Source organism: Bombus affinis, chromosome 5, assembly GCF_024516045.1.
Source record: "Bombus affinis isolate iyBomAffi1 chromosome 5, iyBomAffi1.2, whole genome shotgun sequence".
Lineage (NCBI taxonomy): Eukaryota > Metazoa > Arthropoda > Insecta > Hymenoptera > Apidae > Bombus > Bombus affinis.
In genome coordinates, this window is record NC_066348.1 from 2,826,882 (window position 1) to 2,840,638 (window position 13,757).

Below are 13,757 nucleotides of genomic sequence, written 5' to 3' on the forward strand. Positions count from 1 at the left end.
GTAAAAACATTCGTTAATAATTTTATAGGTTAGTGGTTTAAAATTGTAACATTTCAACTTTCCCAGACGAAGAATGATTGCAAATCATATTTGATAAACGGAGGTGTCATAACTCTACGTAGGTGAAATCGTGCAGGTAATGCCTCACGCACAAAGAACTTCACTACTCGCTGAGTTATAATCTCTCATATCATTGTTTTATGGCGGAACCATAAACAATTCAGACGCACGGCACCATTCGCTTGCGGAGTAAGCAGGCTAGAGTCATGATTTACCGAAAGTCGTAAATTTTTTAACTTACTGTGGATTAGATAGCGCCATCTGAATGTAAATTCATCCTGACAAAACTGTGCCAGCTACGGTTACTGGACAAAACTTTATTTTCCGTTTATAATGGAGTTTCAGCCTTTTATGCTTCAGACTTTACGCCAGTGCGCATCATTTACATAAGATAAATACTTTTGGACTGCGCCCCTGATCTATTTAGCCAACGGCGACTTAAACCTATTTCTATATGTTTTTCATTCATTTAATGATCGTCTTTCACTTAAAATAATATCTTCTAAAATTACATACTATTCCATCTTATTTTTTTTTACGTATCTATTAATTTGTGCATAAGATGTCGAGGAAATAATTTTTAAATAATTCTTTCTGTAAAAAGACAACTTAATATTGAAAACAACTCAAAAGTCTTATAGACATGGATGCTAGATAAACTTTGAAAACTTACAGCTAAATGGAGAATTTGTATGCATTCGTTGGGAAATTTAAAGATGCAAAAATATACAGAATACACATAATAAATAAATATATATCAAACATCCGTACAATCTGCAATCAGTTTGTCACATAGCCTTTATTTTTCTGCGTCCTTTTACGAATTAAGTATTTAACAGATTTGTTGGTAAATCAAACATTATGTGAACATTCATGAAATAACGTAAGTATTGTTTTTTTAAATTACACTGAGGATTAAGTTTGATTAATGATATAAATAAGCCAAATAATTTTTAGGGTTTATTTGCAAAATTTTTTAAAGTTAGGACATAATACTAAATTTGCACAAATGATTAATAAATTTCATTGTTGAAAATATTAAAACATAAATATAAATTTCCCTAACAAAGGAATTTTGAATTCCTTAGCATCGCGTCTTTGAGCCACACACGATTGTATATCTCGAGTTAAAATGTTGAAAATTTACACTGATATGTAATATTGAAACACGTGACTTAAACATACTCACATAACGGTATATATAACGGTCATAATATTTGTTTGCGACGCACATAGTTTCAGATAAATACATTCATTAAGCAAAGATTTGCGAATGATAAAATTTTTTTCGTAATTTTCCATGAGTGTAAGCGAATATTTCCAAAACGTGCAAATAAACAATACTATTGCTACATGATAAAAGCCTATATTGAAAATAAGTGAAGAAACTTAAAATCGATATGAGGAAACGATTGCCAGACAGATCGTTCTTGGTCTATCGTGTTTCAATCACTAGAGTTCACCAAACGGTAACAATCGATCCTGTTTCTAGGCCATTTGCTGGGTGCACGATCGTCATAAAACGGTGGAAAGAAGCGACGCAGTGAGGCGATGTGCCTTCAAAAACATGTCCACTTTCACGGGACACGAAAACGGGCTCGAAAACTACCCGGAGATCGGTGTACAGCACAGTAAGTAGCGGCCATGATCCGGCTGTATGCGCATGGCGTTGTAAGTTCGCTTGCAAACGGCCGAATTATTCAAATGTTCGCGGTTGCAAGTGGTTCTGCGTTACCGTGGCGACGACAACTGGCGCGTTTGCGGAGTCATCCGCGGATGGCATTGCCGCAACTTTCGAGTATCCCACGGCGATAAATTGGCGTCGATATCGCGGCCAATTTCCTGAATACGTTTAAGATGTAGCTACGGTAGCGATGCACCTCTTTGCACAACTGTTTCCGAACCTCCTTTATGCGTTCTCTTTATGTCGTTGCACGGAGAAAGTTGAACTTAACAAACGAAAATATTCCAGATAACCTATCAACGCTTGCACTTTACTTGTATAACAATGTAATGCTCACTCCGCATAAATTTCGAGCAGCTTTCCGAAAATAGTTATAACGAGATAATGGTATTACCATCAACTACCTGTATCTCGTCTGTGATATTATAAACGCTATTTTTATCATTTATCTTACCATTTACCATTACTTGCGAATGAATTTGTCAAAATATGTTATTTGGTTCTTGAAAATTGAATATTAATTATATATCTATATAATAAAATTAGGAAATTAATAACAAGTGGAGTTGATCAATTTGCTTTCTGAAAGGCTCGTACTATGTACACTATGTATAAAATTACGCGAAAATAACTCATACTTACGTAACTCATACTTTAAAAATAAGTTATTATTTATTTATCATAATGAGATTGTTTTCAAACCTCAAATCTTAAATAGGTATAACTAAAGAGAAAAAGTTTTCATTGGTTAATGTTTACATGTAGTAAATATTTATGAATTTATAAGTTTTCCGGACAATTTCTTATGTTTACATTAATTGTATATATAATATATATGAATTAATATGAATTAATAATCGTATATACATGCAATAGAGTACTAGACGATAAAACTTGTCACACTTTTATTGATAAATGTATCGATTATGTTTATATTTAAGTTTACGTAAACTCGAAAATGATTTAAAAAAGGGGATTGCATAGTGCGAAGTAGTAAAATGGCGGTGATTTATTGGCACCGGACGTGTCGCCTGTCAGATTACCCCTGCAACCCTTACAGCACCTAACCCTAACGGAAAGTTGTCGGAGAATCTGACACTTACGGCCGCCCACATCGCTATGAACGAGCCAATTAATATTGCTTCCCTCTTGTACTTGCTACTGCCCTTCACGCCTTGTTGGATCATCCCTGCGCGTATGTGAATAATTGGAGGAACGTTCTGGATGAACGATCACGGTTAACCGTCATTACCGATTATGCAAACTCACAAATAGTTGTTGGAGAACTGTTAAAAATAAACGATCTCTCCCAAATACTTACGATTCACTTAGTACACCACTTTATCAATTTTACAAATATAAAGTATTTAACCCTTTCGAGATCGAATTTCTTTTAAGTTATGTGGAAAAGAAAGTTTTCTTTATCAATTGACAATAATAGAAATACATTTTTTCTGACATTTTTGTAAAGAAAGTATAATGCACTCAGTGATGGATTTAGAAAAGGAGAGGGACACAAAAGCGATCGCCCCCCCCCCCCCCCATCAAAAGTAATAAAATATAAAAATACCAATGTAAATTACATCGTGAAAAATTTGTTAGGTATATAATTAATATAACTATTTAAGCTATATTATCAGATACCAACAGATAAGAAGCAAATAAATCTCATAAAGAAAGTTGAATAATATATTTCTGTACTTTCACACAATTCGCCCCCAAGACAAGCACTGAATGCACTAAGATCTAAAATTAATTGCATTGAAAACAAATATATAGATATGTATACATATCATCTTTTTTTCTACAAATGAAAGAACATTCCATATCTTGTTTTCATTTTGAGAATATTTCATTTCAAGATTAACCAATTAAGTGGCCGAACATTTGCAATAACAAATTGATTTAAGTTTAAGGATCGAGAATTCTATGCAAGAGGTATTAAATAGTTAACTTAATATATTTTATATATCCATAACAAACACGTTTTTAGGTACTTAAATTAACGCAATGTTCTATAAAATTTCAATTTTCAATTTTCATCGATTCAAAGTTTTCCTCGAAATGGCACAGTATTTTACTATAGCGAATAAAACAAAGAAAGTACTAAGTAAATATTTTCATGTTAACGGACAAATTAATTTTAAGATGTAAAGAATAAGCTAACTTTAAATTAGATAAATAAAGTAACTACAGAGCTGAACATCTTTGAAAAACTGATTGCAATCGACGAACTCAATTGTACTAATGTTTGTCAAATTCTACGTTACACGGTGGTGAAACTAGTAGACACGGTGATGTTAGCAACCTCCATCACTCCCGGCATTGTTTTAATGTTCTGCGTGATTCTGTACCGGTCTGCGTGATGAGGCTTCCTAATAACCAGTCGCTCACACGTCTAGTTTTACCTCTCTCATCCTCTCAGAGCCCTCCGACGTCACCCCATACCGCCGACATCACCAACACCAACCGACCCCTTCTCGCGAGCTGCGAAACTGTGGCATGTCGGCTTCGCATCAATCTTGTTAAATTACCCGCCCGGCCAGAAGTCGTTCTCTCGCTTGTGGATTGATAAATTGCCCGATCCCGTCTTCCGCAGACACGTAACGCTCGACGTCGCGACCTCGAATATATAGGTGGAGCTAGCAACCCCGAAATGCACCGAAGAAAATCAAATTAACGTATATATATATATATACAAACTACTTCGCCTCTTAGCATGCTGAATCTTACAGCAATTTACCTTTACCGTTTCAAATTGACCTTCAACCACCAAGACAAGAAAAGGAACACATACTATCTAATCAATATATGTTTGTATCTATATTCGTAGATTATACGTACATATAATTATATAAGTGACAATATGGAACGAAATAGATATCAACAGAAAATCTTAATATTCGTCTGTAACTTTTGAATCGTATGTTTCCAATATTCCCAATATTAAATCCGCATAAACATGAGCAATAAGTTTTACGAAGACGAACATCACGAACATTCTCATTTGAACAACAATATTTCACAAACTGAACAATATATCACAAATTTTTAGAAAAATTTTCTTTATTACTTTCTGATACTTATGTACGTATACTGAGAAAATTACAACTTAAATCGTATAAAATGGCGAAATGATTTTCTCTACCGCGAGAAGTAGATTTTCCAAAGATTCTTCATAACGAATACGAACGTGAAATCGTGCACAGCATTTGTTATTACTTGAACGTTATTCCATGGTACCATCTTACCTTGCCTGGAGAGCAGTCTACCTACCTAGCTATCCTCATTCGGATCTGTCCTATCGCTTTCAACCAAGTACGATGAAGATAACTATCAGCTCGTTACATCTTTCGGGCAACGTGGCGAGGGCACACCGTGTTGTAACTACGACCGAGTACCACCTAGTCGGATCACGAGATGAGATAGAAAGAAAGCCAACTAAGCCATTGCTGATAGCGTCTCTAAGCTTGCGGACCTGGCTACCCAGTACGCGTCAGTGGCTAATGGCTGGTCCGCGGCTTTAGCGCGACAACGCGACCATGTTGAGTCGGACCAACGTAATCCTTACATATGGCCAGATTCCGTAGGATTAGGAAGGCGCGAACCCATTGTGCTTGTTCCGTCTCTCTGTTGACTATCCTCTCAATATTTAGTATAAGCTGCCGGCTACTTTCGCGAAACGGTGCATGGAATATTTACTTTACTTATCCTCTGAAAATCTTCGAAGCATGCACACACTAAACCACGACAATCTCGAAATATTTCGTCTTTTACAAATTCTATTCTCGACTTACTTACTCTTGATCTGCGTGTTTTCCAATAAAAATATTACTTAATTTTACCATTATATATCCAACTTACGTACACAATTACCGATATACATATGCAGCTACGACCTAAATATTCTTTTAAATGTCAAATAAAGTTGAAAATTTGATCGCAATACGCATACATAATAAAAAAATCCTTCGAAATAAGCAGAATCAGAACTTTGTACACGTTCCGGAAATAAATGATAATTCCAAGGTCTGCCAAGCTAAAAATTAATATTTTTACAAAACATTGCCAATATTAAAATGGTACGCTTGAAATATATAACAGTCAGTTTATATCTTTTAAATCAAAAACATTTAAATTATTACTAGCTTAATTAAAAATAATTAAAAAAATTCATTAGTCTGTACATAAATGTTTTAAAGCATTAGGTACTATTAGACAAGCGACGTAATATCTAGAAATATCTATCGCCATAGAACGTTATCAGTTTGGATGATAGATGAGTTTCATTAATGTAACTGATTAGAAAATCAGACGATTTGACTTAATGAATTATTCCAGATTATTGGATTTTCTACAAGCTAATGGAACAATTCGACTCGACGCACCAAACGTTAGAAAGCGTTTAGAGCAAACATATTATCGTTACAAGTGCTCATTATTCAAACTTACCGCGTTTCATCTATCTTAGTTGTACATCGCAAGAGGATGTGAGCTGCGTGACGATGTCGGCGGCTTAAAATCTCTCGGCATGCATTATTCACAGTTTTATATTGAAATTGCACAAGACATCGTTGCCCGTCCAAGAAAATGGAAATACGCTTATCTATCGCTTCTTTGACAATCCATCAAACATGTACGCATTTATTTCAGCCTCTATAAATATGTCTGCATCCTTGACAACTTTTGTGACAACTGCTTAGGATTCATTCTTAGAGACGTAAAATCAATTATTTAACATACGTATCTTAAGTATTACTCATTTAATATTACCATTATATTTACATTATATTTATATATAAATTATATATATATATATATATATATATATATATATATATATATACGTGTATATATGTATGTATATTGACATTGAACTTCTATTAATCATTTAAAGAAAAACAGAATTCAACGGACATCTTTCTTGCAACAGAAATCTACCTTTGATTACCAATTTAAATTTAAACAGTATGACGTTTTACATTTCGCATATATCTACGTTTCCATGTCAATAAGTATAAACCTACATAAATGTGGCTAATGGATCCTTGCTAATTACAGTGAATTATGGTAAGCGGCAATGTCTTTAAAAGCTGTAATGTACGTGATCCAAGTATCTAATCACGAAGAACATAAAGTTCAAGTTTTCAACATGCAAGATATAACGCGTACCGTATGATATAGCGTATATTCCCTCTAGAAACATATTATAAAACAGAATGTTCGTATTTACAGAGAAGAAATAAAAGCGAATGAAATAAGTACGTACATAGATATTTTCTTTTGAAAGGTTTCTCACAGTACTAACTTCACACGCGATTGAGTAATATCATTGACCATTCCTCAAGTAGGATGACGTATACCCATTAACTGGTCTAGTGTCTCCTAGTGACGTAATGCCAAGGTGCGTCCCCATACCTGTTTCGAATAATGCACGCGGTGAACAATGACGTGCGGTGATGTATGTGGGTTACGGGTCGAGCAGCTGTTGCTCTCGACAACTGGTTCCTCACACTCCTGTGGGCGCTCACAATGTCACAATGACGTGTGAGCACTTGTGACAGCATCGTGTGGGTACTACATACTACATTGGAGTTTGTATTACAAGCGCTTGGCTGCACGCAAGGGTGGCGCGACTCTTGACGCTCCAAGTACAACGCACGCCGTGCGCGTATTTCCAAAACGTTGCCTTGGCAATCGCATCTGTAGCTTATACGCGCTATTGTCAACATTCTCCTTTCATGCGAACCACGCAATTTTACACGCGCTTATAGATACTAAACGAGCTTTTGTAGCAACACCGACGCATCTATTTGACTGTTTACGCTCAAAGTAGCGCGCGCATTACTAGAATTTCGCAAATTAACGCCGAGCGTTAGATTTGAAACTTAGTCATTATGCAAAAGAGATAACGTATATACCGGATCAATTCCATTATAACTGTCTAAATTTCTAATCCAGGATACATATTAATCTTGGCACACCATTAAGGCTAGTCGATGCTACTATGCAGTAAGTAGTTGAATTTAGGAAGATACGTCACGTAGAGCTGTCTGTGTCGATTTTAGCGCAGTATGCTTTGTAAAGCCTCGGCAGCTTTGCCCTTCTCGACACCATGCACAAGGCTGCTGCAGGGTTGTATTCGCTGGCTATCGAGTCTGGATCACGTCACGTCGTGTCGGATCGTGTTACGCTCTCGACACTGATCGGAGATTAGCACCGCTAACCCCTCCCCCAGCAATCCCCTACTTTTCCCCTCTCCCTTCGCCCTGGCGACCGTACGGCATCCCTCCGATTGCATTCAAATCACGCACAAAGAGCTCAACTTGAGAGCTTCTCCCGTAACCGCACACTAGAGCCGCGCCTATCTGACAGCCGTATCTAACGGATTTTTAACGACCTTTTGTTAGCCAAAAAATGTATATAAGCTCCCGATAGTCGAATACAGTCCCATGAAGGAGACAGCGTGCGGAAACGATGATCAGATATCGCACGGTCGGACCGATGTTTTTGAATATCCCGCTTTAAATCGTTGCCCTTTCAAAGAAAACCTGGCCCTTTTGTTTGTCTCTCGGTGAATGTAGATTGGGAAATAAGAGTACTGGAAATAGAAATTATGGGGTTTGTGCCTCTCTACTTGAGAAACATCCGGTATTTATCATCAACCGATGTAGACTTTCTGACTTTTATTAGCTAGTATACTATTAGTATACTCTTATTATTGCGTTTAACTTATCTCTATGAAACTAATGCTATCATATAATCACAAAATGTTATAAATGTGTATAAATTTGTCACTGTTAAATGGTCGAAATATTATAAACAAGTTTTTTCATCGCGAATTCGATATCTTCGCCAGAAAGTAAGTAAATTATTTCTATATGATGAAGAATGGTACCATTTCAAGGATTTCAATAAATATCTTTCTTTACAGTTCTATGAGGAATCCTAAAATTCAATTGTACCTCAGACATGATAACTGATAAATGATAACTAATAGATGATAAATGATCAATGAATTTTCCCGCATTCCTTGTCATTAACTCCTTGTTTCAAAGCACCGCGGTGAAGCGCAGTTCGTTTAACGTCACGTTGAGTTCTCAAGATGGCGCTTCGAGCACAGGGGGACGATTTTGCGTTGCGAGAGTCGTTAGCACGGTTCAGAGCCACGCCTTCTTCGAGGATGTTACCTCCTTTTTCGTTCAAACACGGCGTGCTCCACAAAGCACTGAAGGTACTCGAAACGAGACCAGCTGTACTCGAAAGACTGAAGAAGCAAGAAATAATCATCCCATTATCAAGAGCTTAACGAGCTTTCGCTTCTTATTGAGGGTCATTTATCTGTCACCTTGTTCGGCAATATTTGACGTTAATGAGAAAGATTTTTTTGTTATTTCTTGATATTTCAAGTGTACTCTATCGTGAGAAAAAAAATTATTTTTCTTTGTTACTTATTAAAAAATATCAATTTTTACCCTCGTGTAGCGAATATAAATCATACTCTTTTATATCAAACGTTTCCGTGTTCCGTAAGATAATAAACTTGAAAAACATCGATCAAGTATGTATTAAGTCTATACATACATACGTAACTATACAGTTCATTTATATGCTACACATTACGTAACCGAAAAGTGGTCAAACACCTATATAAAATGCTTATCTAATTCGCTAAAGTTATTCGATATCCTTGAATTTGTTGTATCTTTTGCATTTCATAAATACAAATGAATAATTTGAACTGCTATAAATTGTAGAAAATATTGCGACACGATATAACTACTCTATGACAGAGCTTCTAAGGCGATGTTAATGATATTAAAGGAATTCTAGTCCATATTGATTTACATTTGATTAACGATTTCTTTCAGCAATTACTAGTTAATGCCAGAAAGTTGTATGCACGTTATTCGTTAATGCATGCAATGAAAAATGTGTTTGAATTTCGATGGAAACGGGTCAAGTCGAAATAGATATAGATAGGTTGGTAGGCAAGCATAGGACGATAGAATGGGTCTATGCATTCGTCCGATAAATAGCGTGATTGATCGATATTATATTCATAACAGGCAACGACTTGTCATCAATCATAGCCCGTCGCGCATAACTGCGGCTCTCTGTAATATACCTGCCTAGCTGGTATAATACATTACGCTTCCAGTTCGTATCCAGGACACCGGGTGTTCTAAAAACATTTGCTTGCAAATAACGCAAAAGCTACTACTTTGCCGATATTATTAATATGTAGTAAGAAGTTACGATTACATAAAGATATATAAACTACGTTGTACATAAAGCTAATGAGATACGTTGCGATGCGTTTAACTTGGCCAGTACACTTAAGAATTCAGCTTAATTGGCATAAAACGAAAAATATCGTTGAATTATAAAATTACATGATACTTGCTAATTCCAACTTATCGGTTCTATCAAATTACCGCTAGAATAACAAATTTCGGAAATATTTGCATACATAACTATAAAAATTAATGCGTGTGCCATAATCTTAAAATTATATGCTTATACAAGTAGTATTAATATCTTTCTGAAAACAAATCTACGCGTTATATGAAATACAAATACTGTGAACTATATTACTACTATTTTACCACTAAACGTGAACTTTAGACAATATTGTATACAAAAATTTGTTTATATTTATATTATGATATAATACCTAATTTGTATCAACGTATATTAGTAGATACAAACAAAGCAAACGCTATATTATATTAATACTAAGAAATTATAAAATGTGAAAGTAATTCTAAGAATTTTGATCTGTTGGTACGTTTAGTCATATTCCTTGAAATCCTTATGTTCTGTTTTCAATGCGTCTATTTATACGAATAACTATATATAGTTATTCTAGATAAAATATAATCGAATATAAACGAACCAAATACTATGTATTATATGTATTGTCGTATGTACACATATTTTCGACTTTAAATATAGGTATACATATACCACTAAACAATGTAAAAAATTAAAATTGAACAGAAGCAAAAGCAGTTCAAAAATATTAACTACTTGGGACGGATATCACCATAATGGTAATAGTCAAAATTTATCTTCAAATTGTAAATATTTATTGCTTCGACTAGTTGGCAGTGCCACTAGAAAAATATTCCAAACGCAAAGTATCTATCATACATGCATAGTTATTATAACATAGTAACTAAATTTCTTTAACGTTCGTTTAAAACAGTAGATATTAAATTAATAGAAATACAAGAAAAGTATGAATTCCTAAGTAAATAAATAAATAAAGATAAACAAATCCTATCGTACTATTTCCAACATTGGTGAAGATTTCAGTCGATTGGTCAACTTTTAACATAAAAGTACTGTTATATACGGACAATCTTAAGAAGGTTAATTATTATAACATAACTGGATACAATAACTGGAACAAATAAAAAGTAACAAAGAAATGATTTAGGAGATTCATAAAATTGAACATGTATATACTTATTGTATAGCAGGACTTAATTATTATTTAACCCTAAACTAAACAACCTTCAAGTTGAATATGAACATTTTCAATGAAATTTCATTTGAAATAAAAACGCTAGTTCGTGATAAAGCTTAAATATATAAGCTGTTTGTTGAAATCTAGCTACGAAATTAGACGAAAACGTTAATAAAACAAGAAAAAGACGGTCGCCAAGACAATTGCCTTTCAATTAAATTGATAGACACATATTCATATGCGGTAGCACATGTTGATATTGTAGTTAGATGAGCTGACGCGTGACAATGAGTTCAGTGCTGACAACGGTAGTCTTCCCTCCCTGCCACTCAAAGCCTCTCAGGTAATGCGATCCCGGCAGCCTAAATAAACAGGTTAGAATAAATAAGAGCTATTCTAAACGTCAGTTCAGTGTTTGCCTAGCTGTCAGAGAAGTGAAGGGCACTCTCAGTCTCGAATGGATATCGAATCGGCCGTTTACAGCCCTCTTTCCGCACGTTGCGTATACCATCGTCCACCAGTGGCATTTCAGTGATATTTTTATCAATGGGCCACCGTCATTCATGAAAATCTTGAAGGAAAGGATAAATATATTGGTCTAAGTTCCGTAAAATTATTTCCGGCATACGTTTTTATCATAGATAAGTACGTTTATCTTTACAGATTACGAATAGTGATTGATTTACTAACGACAAACAGGAAGCATAAGTTATGAGTATATTCAACACCGTCGCAGATACTGATGTTTTATCCAATATTCTGTAATATTTTGGTGAACCTATCGATGTATTATATCCTCATCGATTTAGATATCTTTTGGATATGTTGTAGAAATCGATATTTTGAACAATTTTTTCTTATAAATATTGTATAACCGGCACTCTCGCTTAGTTCTCGAGATATTTGCAAAAAATTGTCGATACCACCACAATAAATTCGTCGTTGTGCGTCCGTAGTAACATATGTGTTAGAATTGGTTGCCGACCGCCTAACGATGGCCGGATTAGATGACGACTAACCCAAACCTAATTCTTATGTTTTGCCTATAGTTTACATAAAGATACGAATTTAGTTTGGGTTAAGTGTCATTTAATCCGACCGCCACGCCGTGTCGTAAGGCCGCCGACAACCCATACTACTAACACGTACGCAGAATTATAGACAGAATTCAGTGTGTTAGCACTGGCTGTTTTGCGCGAATATCTCGGAAATTAAGCATACCTGTCAGTTATATGTGCAGGAAAAAGTTATTCACAATATTAATTTGTACAACATATCCAAAAGTTATTAAAATCGATGATGACGTAACACATCGATAGATTACCATCATGTAAGTATTTCGCATTAAAATACCATAATACGGAACTTGTTTTGCAAGGAATTACCTTGAAATGACAATCACCAATTTTATTCAAGCGTTGAAGATCGCCATTAAAGTTATTGATGATAGAAAGTATGACAGAGAATGTATCTTCAAATGATAGATTTAGTTGTGTAAACAGATTTAATCAAAACTCATTTGCTTAAGAATTCAGAATTATTACATTTTATCGGTATTTTTCTACAGAATGTAATAACATTATACCTATTAATCTTTTACGTATTATAAATCGTTTAAAATTTAATCGTTAAATCTAAATAAAATAAAACGACACAAAAATTAGAATTAATTCATTGATATCGAACAGTGAAAAAATTAAGTCAAAAAAGCCGTAGGTGTTCTAATGAAGAGTATACGATATCAGTAGATGCCGATAACACTGATTCCACATGCAGCAATCGTCGAGAGGAATCGCGAAAGATTGCAAAACGGAGCATCAGCGAAAGAAGCAAATAAAATTGACAGTTGACGTCTGTCTGCGTGCTCCTCTCGCTCGTAGCCTCTCTGTAGCCTGTCTGTCAGCATGACACCGAGCGACGCCTTCTTTATTATACATTCAATTATTAGGCGCTGCGCATGACAAGCGCTATTGCATATTTATATCTACCAGCCGAAGCGAGTTCAGCCGGATAAGAGGGTTCCTGACAACCCGTCACGAACATACGTTAACATTCTTAATAACGCACTCCTCTATATACGTATACATCTACATATCTAACCACATATACAGAAATTTACACATTCGTACAGGTAAAAAAGTATGCTACGTACATGAGGATATAAAATACACGTTTACATAGTGGCAGTGTACATGCAGAAACCTTACTGCTGCAGTATAATTTCAATACACGAGGAAGCTATCAACCTTTATAACCTGTTTATTACGATAATACCGTAAATTTGCATCGCGTGTTCTCCGTAATCGCTTGCCGTGGCGGATGTCATATTACGTTAACTACAGTAGTTAAATAGGCATCTCGGGAATAGGCCCAAACTGGTATACCAAGGAATTTGCGTTCTCCCTATGCTATGTACGTATATGTATATCAATTTCAAGATGGTTTAACGAATTTCGAACATTTTACACGATAGCCATTTCAATAACAGTCATCAATAAATAACTGATCGTAAAAGCATATTGTATATCCGATTTAATG